Raw genomic sequence first — 14973 nt, 5'->3', positions numbered from 1 at the left:
GAAAGTATAACCAAGTTTCAAAAAATTAACTGAAATTCAAGATCAAAGTATTGTGTACAACACATCATTTGTAGGAATAATAAACCATCCTGTTTGGCACTGTCAAGCTGCAACAGCAATAGTCGGATCATCTGAATTTCCCAAAGCCAACTCAGGGTACAGCATAGCTCGTGCAGTTGCAATTCCTGTTTTCTTTGGTTTTATTTACAGTCAGCCTGTTGTAATAGAACCTCTTGATTACTCAAGTTTATGAACCTTGCAGCTCTGCACATGGCAATTCCTGAATCCTAGTCCAAGATCCCTCACAGCTGCCTGAGTTGTGCTCAGTAGGAGGTAGGAAAATGGACAGGGAGTCAGGTTCAAATCATTGTGTAGTTCCCAGTCTTAAAACTAGATTGAACAAGAGTCCAAACAGAAATAAGAGCAAATGGGGACTTCTATAATCTTTTCAAAGTAAAAATTACATCCTCAAAATAGGGTTTTGGAGCTAGTCTATGGGCTTGTATGTCAGGGATAGCCTGGTAGAATGTCACAATAATAGCTTAAAATAATCTGTATTTACTATTATATTTCACACAACTTTTCCATCCAGAAAGCTTCTCCTGAAAATCTCTGGCAATAGTAAACCTGTTTATTTTGCAGAGTATTTCATTAGCCCCCCTGCTTTGGGCAAGCAAAGTGTATTCAACTAATTTGTTGCACACAGAAAGGTGTACCATCGCAAGAAGCCAGGCGGCTTCCTTCTCCACACCCAAATTAGCAGGACTGTTAGAGAAGTAGGCCTGCTAGTGTCTTAAATGAAGAAGCATAGCAGAGCATGAATAAATGTACCGGAGGCACTTGTCATTTATGTTTTAGGATGTAATAGGGGACTTCTACTACAATGTGTATGCCTATAGAGCATCTGCATCTCTGTGATATGTGTGACCTGCAGAGCTCAGAACCTCTGCTAAGTGGTCACTCTCAGAGTAAAATGGTGAGCTAAAAACATCCAAGAGGCTTTTATAGTCCTTATAGAGAAAGCACTGGCTGCTGGACAAGCCCTTCTAGCATGCTTCCTATATATAAGCCCCATTCTTTATTGAGAGATCACTGGTTTTAATGCTAGGCTGTTCTGTACAGGCAAGCAACGAAGACATGAACAAAGCATGCAAGAAAAAGTATTTATATTTGGTAAAGGAACTATGTTTGTATATAACTGGATAAATTTCAAAATAGTAAAGATGTTTCTTTCCGTACTACTTTGAAAAAAGGAATCTAGTTGATTCCTGTATGAAAGTATATGATTAGATGGTTCCTTCAAAAGTAGAGAAGTTTTCAGAGTTATGTATACCAAGATGCCCTTGACAAAGCTGTCTTTGAAATGCGTGTGTTCTGTGTAAAATCTTAGCATTTCAGTTATGTCACGTCACACTCAGATCATTGGCTCCTAACTTGCACTCCTCCACAAACACATCATTCATTCATTTCCAGCACACACCATGGCCTCTCTCCTACACCCTGATCCCATATCAGACTCAGCTGGTGAGGCCAGCATATGACCTTACAGCCAGCTGTCCAGCAAAATGATCAGAAATATAAATATAAATAAATATAACATGGAGAGATTCAGGACCCGAGCTGCACCTAGGCGTGTTATACCGTGGGTGTTAATGTTCAGGAACAGCACTCTAGTGGTGATGCTCGTCTACCACAGCCTCTCCTCTGTCGTATGATCTGCCCCCACCATGTTAACTGTTGATACCTGACATCTCGTAGATGCTGGGTGAAGCTGCTTTGCAGGCCCATCTAAGGAGGAATCCTAAGGAAATCTCATTGGAACATCTCATTAATAACCATTCATTTCTATTTTGCATAAATATGACCAAGGTGGTAACATACGCTTTTGGAAGCAGCTTGAGGCATTGCATAGGAGCCTGATTTTCAGAAGCCTGAGTATATATACCTACAAGTTTGTTCTACTGATAATAAATGAATAAATACAGCCAAAATTAAAAGACAACAAAATAACAGATGATTGTTGAAAATCTTCTCTTAGTTATTTTCTGCCTATGTATGAAAATGAGGCCTAGGTGTTTACACACATACTTGTACTTTTAAAGAAATAACACATAGAGAAGAGTAAAAAGCAAGATGAAAGTAGAAAGGAGCAAGTAACTTGCTCTTTTTTTTCTTTTAGTACAGCTGTAGTTAAAGGCAACTATCAGATGGGAAGATGGAAAATAAACAGGAAATAGCATATATAAATGAGACTTGCAAGAGTTGATTGTTGAACTGCTTGTCTTTTCTAAAAGGTTGACCTGCTGTAAAAGTGAGCACATCAGAACATGAGTACAACTACTGTTTTCGTAGAATCTGATTCATTTATTAAAAACCAGAATCTGGGCTTAAATGGGAAGTGCAGCTTTACAGTCTGGGAAGATCATCTTCTGAGGTACATGCAACAGACTTGTGCATACTTTGAATGACAGCTACCTGATGCCAGGCAACAGACCTACTGTTTGATTATCAGCCCATAAAACTAGTTCCCAGAGGGGCCTGTTTCCTGAAGCTAGATGCTCTGTATGGTCATTGGCTGATGCTGCTCATAAACTGCCTTGCGTTCAGCACTGCCTTGCGCTCTGGCACAACAATCTATCCAGAGTCAGAATAAAAATAAAATTCCCACTCCCTTTCTCCTCCATACAGTTGGAATAAACTTTGAGTATCAGGTCATTTCACTCAGCTGTAAAGCTGTGTTTATAAACTCTGAAGTGTCACATTTCATGTATGCTGTGTTACTGTGAGGTTGTTGATTAAACAATTTGAAAGTTCACGAAGAGACATTTCGCAGTTAGAACCAAAGACAGCCTCACTAACTTTTGTTTGCTTGGCTTCTAGCAAAATAAGATTTCATTCTGTCCCCAAGTCCTGGGAAGTGCTGTGCATGTAATATGTCATAACTCACCCTCGGTGTCTATTCATGCCAAAGACTTCAGTTGGAGGCAGATCACATTCAACATCTTCCAGAATTCAGATAAATAAAGCACAGGTCTCAGTTTAGAAGAATAATCCTTTAGTCTGTTATTTTGCATAGCAGGACAACCTTGCATTAATTTGTTAAGCTTTGCTTTTACAAGCACTTTCCTGTTTTTAGTAGAATAGAATAATAAAAAATCATTTATGTGTCAACAGAGAAAAGACTGATTCATGGGGTCATATGATTCTTTACAGTTATTAAGGCAAGTGCTGGGTAACAGCTCAGGGAGCCAAAGTTTCACAATTTCAGCATGAATTCACCCACAGTTCATACCAGTTAAAACATTTAAGTTCCTGTATTAGGGATCAGAAACATTACCGTGGACATTTTGAAATGCACCACAAAAATATCTGTGAAGTAAACTTTCATTTAAAGCATTATTTAAACCACTACAGAGGTAGCTTTGTGTTCATGGTATAGATAGGGATGGTTTGTGACATTTCAGTTTGATTTCAAATGTTCTTGCAATACAAGCTTTTTCATGCTTGAGGCTTGAGGTTTGGTCAGACTTTTCAGTTCCTACTTTCCACAGTGATCAGAACTCAGATACATTAAAATTTAAGACCATCTAATTAAGCTATCAGAAGAACTTTCGATTTTTAGAAGAGCAAGGAATAACCTACATCCCACACTGATGGCTGGGGAAAGCCAGGCCATCCATTGATCAGAAGAAGAGCACGATTATCTTCTGAGATACTCTGGCAAGAGAATCTCCAAAGAAGCAGCTGATACATTTAGAAGTGACTACACTGCTTTTTTGGTGTTTGCCATTTTACCCGTGACTACTTACTGGTTAATTCTGCTACATGTGTAATTTCTCTGCATGACAGACTATGCAGTTGAGAATGAAGGGCTTGACAGCTATCCTGTCTGCTCTGTTGGTACATAATCCTGCCTTCCAAAAGGAAGTAGCACAGATTGGAAGAAAGTAGGGAAGTGCCCTTCTGTAGTGAGCACAGGATCTTTTTTTTTTTTTTTTTCCCCCACTCTAAGAGTGAGCTGGAGAGAGAGACGGTGCCAAGGACCGTAATAATCATAAGAGCTCCCATGGAACTGCTAACAGTCAGATGTCTGGAGCTGTCTGGAGTTTGCAGAGTGGACTGGTAATGACTGAGCAATTCTGAGGTAGAAGAGGAAAGATCCAGACAGCCATTTGTAATGGAAACCTTGTGTTTCTGTTGGTACCTTAATTATATACATTCCCTGTAGACACATTTGGTTCAGTTGTGTCAGCTGTGGGTCTGATTTTTTTTCCCCTTCCTGGAGGAGGGAGAATCAAGGCTGGGGAGTTTCCTTTTTGGCTTCAGTTGCTGTCTGCATAACAATTCCATTAATCACCTTATTTGCTCTAACGAATCGTAGCAGCTGAAATCATCAGCTTGTAGCATACAACAACGCAGCACGCTGGCACGCTGAGACAAAAGAAACATGGACTGTAAATGAATAAACAAGATCTCAGTCCAGCATATACTTTCACCAGGGTCCATATTAATACTTCAGTTTTCAGATTTTACCTGGATTCATTTGATAAAAACAGTGTTGAGTATTACATATACTTGGAGAGCCCTCCTCCAGTGCCTTGTCACTTTAAGAGGCTTGAATTGGCTCATCGTGTCTGAAAAAGAGACAAAAAAAAAATCCCACATACCTTTATTGATGTTTATCCCTGTTACACTGTAAGAGGCCAGATTTCTCTGACCTATGCTGAAGTCACAAGCTTTTTTACCTAAGGAATGAAGAGAGCCCCTTGCTCAACAAGTTGTTGGCTCGAGGCAGGGATTCTAGGCTGAAATTCCTTTGCCAGGGTGATGCGGCAGGTCAGATTTGCTGATTAGCACTTACAGTTTTTGGTTTTGCAGCCCCAGTATTCTTTTGAATTATATTTATTAAAAAGTATAATTGACCATTAGAAAAGGAAAAAAAAAATCCCCATCTTTTAGTTTTGTCATTCAGTAATAGCCAGATGTGTTTAAAACCTCTGCTTACAGTGCTTCTTATTATTTTCTATTCGCAATAGAGGATTTAATATTCACTTGACATTCTTACATTCATAGAATGGAGTAGAACAACAAATCAGAAGAATATAGCAGTTAAAGGGCTGCTCTACCAGTCCCAAGAGGCTCCTGTTTTGCGAGGAGACTGAGACTGGTTTGGAAATGACATAGCAAAGACGCATCTTCCTATCCCCCTAGTATTCATCACTTCATCATTTCAGTGTAACACAGTTTAATTATCCTGCATTTAAGTGCAAAGTCAAAGGGTCAGCTATTGATCTTCATCCTTGGAACAAACCACAGGAGAGAGAAAATCAAGTGGAAGTTGCTGCGCTTTTAAGTTAGTGACATTTCAGCTGTTTCACTGAGAACTGGTCAAGGATTTGATGCCTCAGAGATAAGGAGATAGTAAGAGTTTTAGGCTTACTGAACAGAAATTGCATACAGCAATTACAGGAACCTAACTTTGAGAGAAAAAGCAATGTTCAGTAGTTCACATTGTTTTAGAATATAAGCTCTTTGGCATTGAGGCTGTTGCCTTTCATTTTCTGAGAGTTAGCCCTGTCATTGGCACTCCGTCAAGAGCACTGTTACCCAGATTCCAGCAGCAGAGGGATAAAAACCTGCTTTTATAATAGGGTGCTGCAGAAGTCCATGTAAACAAAGCCATGGAGCTTAAAGGAAACACGACTGATAGCAGCTATTCCTGTGGGCAGAGGAGGTCTGTTCTGGTCTGCATGCTTACCTGTACATGTGGAAGTTCACCCTGCTAGGTAGGATAAGAAGTTTCCTTCCTCATAGGTATCCGAATGGCTCTGATATCCTTCTTTTCTTAGGTGGGGGGTCTCCATTTTGCTTGCATATCAGAACTTTGGGGAAAGAGAGTGAGATGGTGAATGTAAAGCTTGAATCCATATAGAACTGTAAGAATATTTATAGCTTATCTTTGAAATTGCATGCATTGTAAACACCATCTCATAATCATGTAACATTATCATTACTAGTATGTTTGTTTCCTCTGGCTGTTGGATTATCACCCTTCTAAGAGGTAGCTGAAGTTTTGATAAGTCACAGTTGTATAGACTAAGAGGTAGTGAAGTACACTTAAAGTGCAGTGCATTTAATGCGTGTATGCTATCAGTGCAATCACATCGAAAGATCACAGCAAGTATGCCAGAAAAGAGTTGAGAGAAGTATTATGCATATAGATTTTGACAAGACCATCTAGGTATAGAGTAAAGCAGTATCACAGTTGCCACAGCTAAGTTGTGCATTATTTTTGCTGGCCATCAGTAGGGAGCCTTACCTGGAACATCAATCATTATATCCTGTGAGGAGAAAACATACATGTGTGTCTCTTTCATACCTGCTGTGGCTAACCATAGCACTATTAACACTCAAGCTATTGATAACCAAACTAATATCCAAGAAGAACTGGTCTCACTACATCTGGATATGATCAGGAACTCCCCCAGAAACACTTTGCTAAGAACATCAGAAAGAGTAAAGATGGAGAGGAAAATACATCCTGGCCTTTAAGTGTACAAAGTACAGCCCTACCCAGGATTGGGGAATGGAAGTGATGGAAGCTAATTTTGGTCACTGACCTAGGCTGGAAAGGATTCGTCCTTCCATCTCTCTAGGAAGTGTTGTGAAGCCAGGTGGCATTATTAGCAGCAAATCAGCATGTACTAAAAACATAGTTCTTGTAGAGGAGGCCAGGGGCATACTTTGCAACCACCTACTCTGATTTCACTATAAGGCCACAAAATTTCACCTGCAAGCCCTTTCCTTTTGTCTCTTTCACGCTTTTCTGTTACTTTCGCATACCTTTTAACCATCCCACATTTCAGCCTAGGGAGGAAAAAGATGACTGGAATGGTGACATTTCTCTGACACCATCTTTTACTGTCATCTATTTTTCTCTGGTTTGCAACTTATTATTTATAGCCTCAGACACAACACAGCTGAGACTAAAGAAAAGCAATACGTAAATCACTATTTTATAAACAAGAGTGTTCTCTACAAGCTTAGGCACAATGCAAATGAAGATATGGATTATAGAATCATTAGTTGCTTGGAGAGTCAAGAATATAACCTCATTGTATTTAAAAGAAACAGCTTGGCATTTTAGGCAAGCAAGACTGACACAGAACAGCATAGCCTTCCTGTGAAACCATGTCATGCAGAGTGCTGATGTGGATGAGCTGAATAGGTCACATAATATATATTGTTTAAATAGATAAACGATGCTGACATTACAACCTTGCTCTTTGACAGCTGATCAGAATATTCAAAGGTATTACCTGTGTCTTACTGTTAGCAGTTACAAAGAGAAAGGAGAGAATCAGGTATGATGCATTAAATATTTTCATGGAAACACAGCAGTATACATGTAAAGAGATTATTTAAAGCTGTCTTGCTAAATTTTAGCCCTTTAGATACCAACAAGAATATTGTTTCTTTACCTTCTTGTTGTGGCTGCTAGCAGTTTTACGATGGGAAGCTGGGAAAGACAGCAAAGACAAGGATGCTCTCATCACCCTTCACTAAATGAACTCCATTCATTTTGCTGGTAGTTGAAGGTAGCCTGTGACCCTTAGTTAGAAGAATGCTGAAGAATCTCTAAACCATAGGAGTGTGTCAAAAATTAGACATATATCCATCCCTCACTTTCCTTTTCTCAGCTTTTAGTTTGAGTTGTCTTTCTGCAGGCTTTTCTGTCCCACTAGGTTCTACTGATGCAACAAATTGAGTTGGCAGATGCATACATTCTTATCTAAGCAGTGACCATATGACAGAGTACATGAATTATTCAGAAAGTTATAAAAGCACCTTTGGTTCAATGCTTTATTCATCTTATCCAGCCTTTTTGCTGAAGTAGCGTATAACACGCCTGCTACTCCTAATAGGATGCATTTCAAGGATTGTTTACGTATCTAGACCCCATCATTAAAACACTTTTCTTGAATGCTGAACTCACCTTAGCAATTTTGCTCTTGTATTGCAAGAGAAAAACTCTTTAATAAATTTAACAGAACAAATGTAACTATGTTTACACAGTCCCAGTTTTGACATACTGTGTGTAATTGAATTCAGAGCTTCACAAGCCACTAGCATAGTGCAACTAATTTTTTCTGTACTTCAAAAGTGGAAGGAAGATACAAGGTAGGGAGGGGTTGTGTGAGAGAGAAAGTGTGAACTCTTCAGAAACCAGGAACTGAGAAACTGCAGAGGAGAAAGCCTAATACTAGAGATAACAAGTATTAGGTGTCTTGGTACAAAGGTGCAGTAAAACCTATAACATCAGACTCTCAGTACCCAAGTCTGCAGACGTAGATGTGAATTTCTAACTATGGAATTCCAGAAGGGGTTTTGATGACCTTTATATGGGAAAGAATTGAACTTCTCAATTACCCAACAGGATTTCCCAATTTTTTGAGTACTCTCTAGCAGAGAGAGAGAAAGAGACTGAGGCTACTTAACTATATTTTATATCACATATTGCCTCTGTTCTCAGTTCATTTACTGTGTGGGAGGGGAATGTTTGTTTGCAGCCACATAGTGAGACTCCGTAGGGCACACTTTAGAAGGCAAGGGGGAGATCAGAAGTTTTAGGACCTCATGTCCCCAGACATTATAGGGGACTGCAGCATCTCTTATACAAGGAGAGGCTGAGAGAGAGCTGGGCCTATTTAGCTTGGAGAAGAGAAGACTGAGAGGGGATCTGATCAACGTATACAAATATCCGAAGGGAGGGTGTCAAGAGGATGGGGCTGGACTCTTTTCAGTGGTGCTCAGCGACAAGACAAAAAGCAGTGGGCACAAACCAAAACACAGGAAGTTCTGGCTGAATATGAGGAAACATTTCTTTACTGTGTGGGTGACAAAGCACTGGCACAGGTTGCCCAGAGAGGTTGTGGAGTCTCCTTCTTTGGAGATATTCAAAACCCACCTGGATGTGATCCTGTGCAACACGCTCTAGGTGACTCTGCTTGGCAAGAGGATTGGACCAGATGATCTCCAGAGGTTCCTTCCAACCTCAACCATTCTGTGATTCTGTGATGCAAGTGCTGATTTTTTTTTTTTTCAAGTACACAAATCCTGGAGGAAAGTCCTGCTGTAGATGTGCAAAGGTATTATTTTGTAGCGCTAACATCACTAACCAACATTTTCCAAAACAGCTCACCAACACAAATACACAAAGAAACCAAAGAAGCTTATCATGATGCTGGAAAATAAGTGTTATGTACTTACAGTGTGGGGAATCACCTAAGACTCACGGACCACACTGCAGTGCCAGAGGGCATATTCTCAGCCACATTCTCAGCATAGATCTAAAATCCACTCCAAGACTTCTTTGTGAAGGTGAGGATAGATTTCATTGTTCTTACACTTAAGTTGTTAGCCTGCCCTGGCTGGCTGTCTTGAAGAATCCCTTGTGCTTATAAATACAGGGAGCCCAGTGGAAGTTGAAAACACAAATGAAATTGTTCCCTTTTAATATAGATATTCAGATCTCCAGTTGGGCAATGGAGATAAAATATCTGACAATAAAAATGTCAAACATTTAATCTTCATGGAAGGAAAGCTGCCAAGAAACAATATATTAATAACTTCACATTTATTTTTAGCTAGTACTACAGAATCTATATTTTTGGTGAACAGTTCTTCACTAACAAGTAATCTTTTATGAAAGACAATTATTTGCTGGTAAAGTCAGCAAATAGTTTAGGCTGATTGTTTTATTTAAGAAAAGCTGTGATATTAATGTTTCATTGATTCATTTCAGATTAACACTGTCATTGTGCTGAAAATTATCCCCAAAGCTTAAAGGAATTAAAATAGTGTTATCAAAAAATAATCCTCAAAAGAAATAAAACAATTTGGTTAACCAAAAATAAAATTACTCTGGAATTCTTGGTTGCTGAGCTTTTCTGCAGCTCAGTCTTTATTTTTTTCCAACTGAGACAGTGAATTAGAAAATAACTTTTCCACATAGCCCTAGTCTTTTTTTCACTCTTTCATTCAAAACCTTAGCAAAAGATGTAGCAATATATATATATACATATATATATAATTTGTGGTCATTTTATTTTTAAAAGCATTTTGCTTTAGGATTTATTTTCCAGATGTTGGACTTTAACTTGCAGCTACTTACTGATTGTGTGCATGAAGTGGTCTGGAATTAGGCTGTAGCTGGAAGTGGAACAGAGAGCTTCATGTACTGACCATAGAGTGATGCACTTCAGCAGATACAAAGTGAGAACTAAACAGAATTTAAACAGAAGTTACCATGTTAGGCAGAAAATGACTTCTTAAGGAGAAGTTCAAATTCATATTCTTAATTCAAACAAAATGCAGGAACAAAGTAATTTTTTTAAAAAGTAATTATTTTAAAAGTGCTAAGTATTCAGAAACTCAGACAGTGCAGTCCATCTTGGGCATCCATCTTGAAGAGGGATCCAATACAAGCAATGCATATTTTAGAAAACAGAAAGAGTTTGATGGCATTTCCTGGAAAAGAAAAGCCTAAAAAGGCTAGGGTTATTCTGCCTTAACAAAAGAGAATGCAAATGTGGCTGATGAACATACAGTACAGTAAAATAGCTAAAATTATTATGAACTGAGATTTAAGATCTGGCTGACATTATTGAGCAAGCTTGAAATAAAGGCATGGAATGCAACTGTATAGAATACAGTTAGTTACATTTAGTTACATTCTATAGTTAGTTATACTTAGTTACATTCTGAATAGAATGTAATATGTAATCAAAAAAAAAAGATGTTTTCCATTATGGTTAGAAGTGTAACTGGTGATATTTTAAAGAAGGATCAGGTAGCTGCATGGAACATCAGTTATTTTGGTTCTTGGATGGATCTGACTGTGGTTGAGGTTAGGATAAGAATTTTGCACTACTAACATTTCTCTGTCCTTGTAGCCATTACCATTGTAGTATCTGAACGCGTGCTCATCATTTTGTTTTGGGTTGTTCTAGTTAGCTATGGTGATAAAGGTAAGTCACATGGTGTAATCTGTGCTCTTGGATGGAATTACACGAGCACTTCAAGAGCAAGCAGTAACAGACGTTAACTTAAAATGTAAATTTGCTGCTATGAAATTCTCCTTTCAAGAAATATTCACGTATATCTAAACAACTCAATGAAAATGTTATGACACAGAAAATAAATCAAGGATTTAAATGATGGTACGGTAGCTGATGCTGCTCCTGCCCAGTAGCAGCAGTTCCACATGCACTCAAAATACAAAGAGCCAGTAACCTACTGATTTAATGACTGCGTTTTTTAAGATTAAAATAAAGATGCCCACACCATAAAGTGACTTTGTACTAGATGCCTGGGTACATGCCTGCTAGAAACCTGAGAATTCCAGTTCCTAAAAAAAAACCACATCACACCACCGATGATAGAAATAGCAGGGACATACACACTTCTGTCATGCAACCTAGCTCTTTGGTGCTCTGTCTCCTAGGCCTGGGGCAAGCCGTATGTCCCAGTGCCTAGTAACGTGTCAACTTCAAAGCTTTTTGTGAAATTGGGCATTTGTAACATTCCTCCATATTGGGCTTCTGGTATCTAATGACAGTCAAATTCACCCTGTAAAAGAAGTAATGTTTTCACTGAGAACAGTACTTGAACCTCCTCATTTTTGTGGAATTAGTAGAGCTTAATACTGCTGAATTTGCTACTTCTGTCAGATTTGGTTGAAGTTAGCAGAGACATTTAAAAGCCGTTGGACAGAAACACAAAAGCAGATGCAAAAAACATGATTGCATTTGGCTTGCGTGGTTATGAAATAAGTCTCCGCCAGAATCATGAATTTAAAACTGCTTCATTTTAGTTTATAGGAATTCAGAAATCTGAGACTTCTGATTTTTTTTGTTTCCGTTTTCAATAGTTGATTAAGAAACCACCGTTTGTCTAACATCAAAGCTATGTTATTCTCTTTCTTGCACTCAGAAGGTTAAAGGCTTGTTTTTCAGATATCCAAAAGTGCTTGTTTATAAGCAAGAGAATAACATAAATGAAAATATTCATAAATACGTCAGTGCTATTGAAGGATTACTTTTTTTTTTTTTTTTTTAATAACAGCCATTCTTAAGGAACACAGACTGCTTGGCTGAATGTTTTTTTTTCCCAGGATAGCATTTCCTTTCTTGGAGGAAGAGTGCTTCAGTTGCACATCTATTTAACTGTCTGCTCTTCATCCTCCCCACCCAGCCTGGTCAGTGTTTCCAAATATACCCTTAATTGTGTATATAAAAATGTAGAAATGTAAGAATAGCACACAGTGGCATGTGCAGTTTTCTAGTCTGTTTTCACGACAACATACAATTCTGTTCCGTGAAGCAGCAGAACATAGAAAGATCACAGAGCAATTTGTTTCTGGCTTACTGTTTCTGGTTTTGCAGTCACTCGTAGAAGTCCCAGGATACAAAGAATTTCTTTGTTACTTCATGGCCTTGGCATATGCTTAAAGATGCTAACGTAATGTGCAGAGCTACTACATAAAATAAATTGAAAAGATAGCCACCAGTAAGTGGTTAGACTTAATAATATTTTATTCTGTAGGGCAGCAGATACCACATTTCCAATTGTTCCGATATTATTTCCTAATCTTCACACTGTAATTCTGAAACTGGTTTGTATCCCAAGTCTCACAACCTGTTTTGGTATTTCAGTGATTTGTAGGTTATTTTTTAAGCATGCTTAGACCTACACAGTACGTAGTATCATTTTTAGTTGTCGTTCAAATGCTGGATATCACGCAGATGAGCTAGTGAAACAGAAAGCACATTACTCCAGGGACTGTATAGGAGTGTCACTGTACAGGAAAGGAGGCCTCAAAACAGTATGTGGATCAGAGTACAGTGCGAATCAAGCTCAGAACACATCAGATCTGGTTCCACCATCTCTGTAGTTCCACCATCTTTCCCATAACTACATATAGTTGTCTCAATATAAATAAGAGTTAACAAATACAGAATAATACAGAGGACCTTTATATAACATTGTAAGAACAGATTGGCCCTGCTGGTTTCTGAATTCTTTCCAGCAAGAGAGAAGAGAGGCATTTTTAAATGCTGCTTCTACAGTCTGGGTAACTCTGCAGTTCCTCTGGCACTCGGCTCTGGCAGACGACGTGATCAGCAGGAGCACCTAGGGCTGTGCCACTGAAACGAATTCAGGACTCGGTGCACCTGCAGATCTCACTTAGTCTTACTCAGTGAGCACTTCGAGTTTCTTAATGCAGTTCTGTGCACATTTTTTCTTTTGAACTGGGTGGAGTTCAGGAAGAAGCCAAAAATGTTCTTGCTTGTGTAATTTTCAGTTAAGATCAGTGGATTTTGATTCTCAAGTGTGATGTTTTTCCATTAGGTTGTATAACTAAACACAACATACATGATGTCATGTGCTCTGGCAGAGGATCTGGAAAGGTTGCAGTTCATGGGGATTTAGAACATGGAAATCCAAAGCTATTTAAAATTGTGAAAAATAAGAATATTTATTAGAATATTCATTATCTTTGAAAGGCATCTCTTGTCAGTCTCTGAAGAGTAGAGAAGCCTGAGTTTCTTTTTGCTCCCTTTATTTTCAAGCATAACAGTTTATCTCTTGAAGACTTACCTCTTTGAGAACTGCTACTAATACTCAAAAAGCTTAAAAATATTCTGTGGCCAGGACATAGCATTAAGAATCTCAATATACACATTGTCACACTTGACATGTTTACAGCAGTATTTAAGATCCATTTATTTAACATTTTGACAGTAATTTATAGGATCAAATTCTGTAGTCATTCTAGAATGGCAAAGTTCTGAGTACAACATGTCCATGAGTTAGTGCTTATGCAAGAAAGTTGTACTCTGGCTGCGTGTTCCCTAATGAGATTAGGCAATCGATTCTTACAATCTCTCATTCTGTTGATTGCTTTACTGCCAGTAAAAGGACATTTATATAACTTACCTGCACAGAAAACCACATCCCTTCTGTTAGAGAGAAGAGACTGATGACAGGCTGTGAATTTCCACACGTGGTTTTAGAGCAGTAGCTAGGTCTTCTCTTAATTAATACCCCGCAGCAAGTTCGTTCCAGACCGTGTGCTCATTTTTTATGAACAATAATGACTGTCACATATTCACACAAGATATTCAGCATTTCCTGACAACACAGCTTTTCTTTGAGGAGCTGTTGCTAAACCTCACCGAAGGTGGGAAGCACTCTAGAGAACTCACTGCCACCACATTTGTGATGCCAGCTGTCAGACAGTGTAGTGAAGGGAAAGTTGCTTGGCCAAGAAATATAAAGGCAACTCCAAGAAGATATAGACTAGAGAGAGCTGAGGGGGAAAAATATTTCCTAGGAGGGAGGAGAACAGAAAAGAGTAGAAAACTAGTGTAAGAAAGGCACAGTGCCTCCTTGTCTTTGGCTCGGAACCCAAATCATCACCACCACCATCACAAATATCAAATCAGACAGATGAGTATGAACCTGAATGTTCCCAGCCAGATCTGATGAGCAGTGAGGAGAGGGGGAGATGGATTGTGCAATATCTTTATCAACTCCCTGTTAGTGCTGGATAACACAGTTATTACATAATCCTGCTCCAGAACCTCTTCCCTCATTAGGAACTGAACTGTTAGGCCTATTTCTGGCTACCAAATGATAGACGTTTTTAAGAACACCGATAACATGCCAGCTGATCAGCACAAAGGGACTTTTTTGTGCTTCATGGTATTGTGAACAGCAGAAGCAAAACATTGCATCTTAATCCTTGCCTCCTTGTCTGAAAGCAGACATCGCGTAGGGCAGTCCTTCTAGTGAAGGATGTTTGCTGATTTCGTTTGCAATGAAAACACAGAGAAAATTAACTTAGGCAACAAAAACGTCCAAAGACCATTGCCTTACCAAAAAAGATGCCATTGCTCAGGGATGAGA

The 14973-nt window shown here is 38.8% G+C and overlaps 1 protein-coding gene and 1 long non-coding RNA gene across 2 annotated transcripts in view; one reads left to right on the top strand and one right to left on the bottom strand.

Moving 5' to 3' along the window:
- The window catches only part of KLF13 (KLF transcription factor 13), a 35212-nt gene that overhangs the window by 13149 nt on the left and 7090 nt on the right, over positions 1–14973 (top strand). The gene's annotated exons all lie outside the window — the stretch shown is intronic.
- Positions 799–9374, bottom strand: LOC136791715 (uncharacterized). Its single transcript, XR_010834275.1, has 3 exons — positions 8969–9374; positions 5759–5882; positions 799–4634 (listed from the first exon to the last, which is right to left on the bottom strand). It is a non-coding gene; the product is annotated as an uncharacterized lncRNA (long non-coding RNA).

The sequence above is a fragment of the Anser cygnoides genome, chromosome 11, assembly GCF_040182565.1.
Source record: "Anser cygnoides isolate HZ-2024a breed goose chromosome 11, Taihu_goose_T2T_genome, whole genome shotgun sequence".
Classification (NCBI taxonomy): Eukaryota; Metazoa; Chordata; class Aves; order Anseriformes; family Anatidae; genus Anser; species Anser cygnoides.
This window is presented reverse-complemented; position numbering and strand designations above follow the sequence as displayed.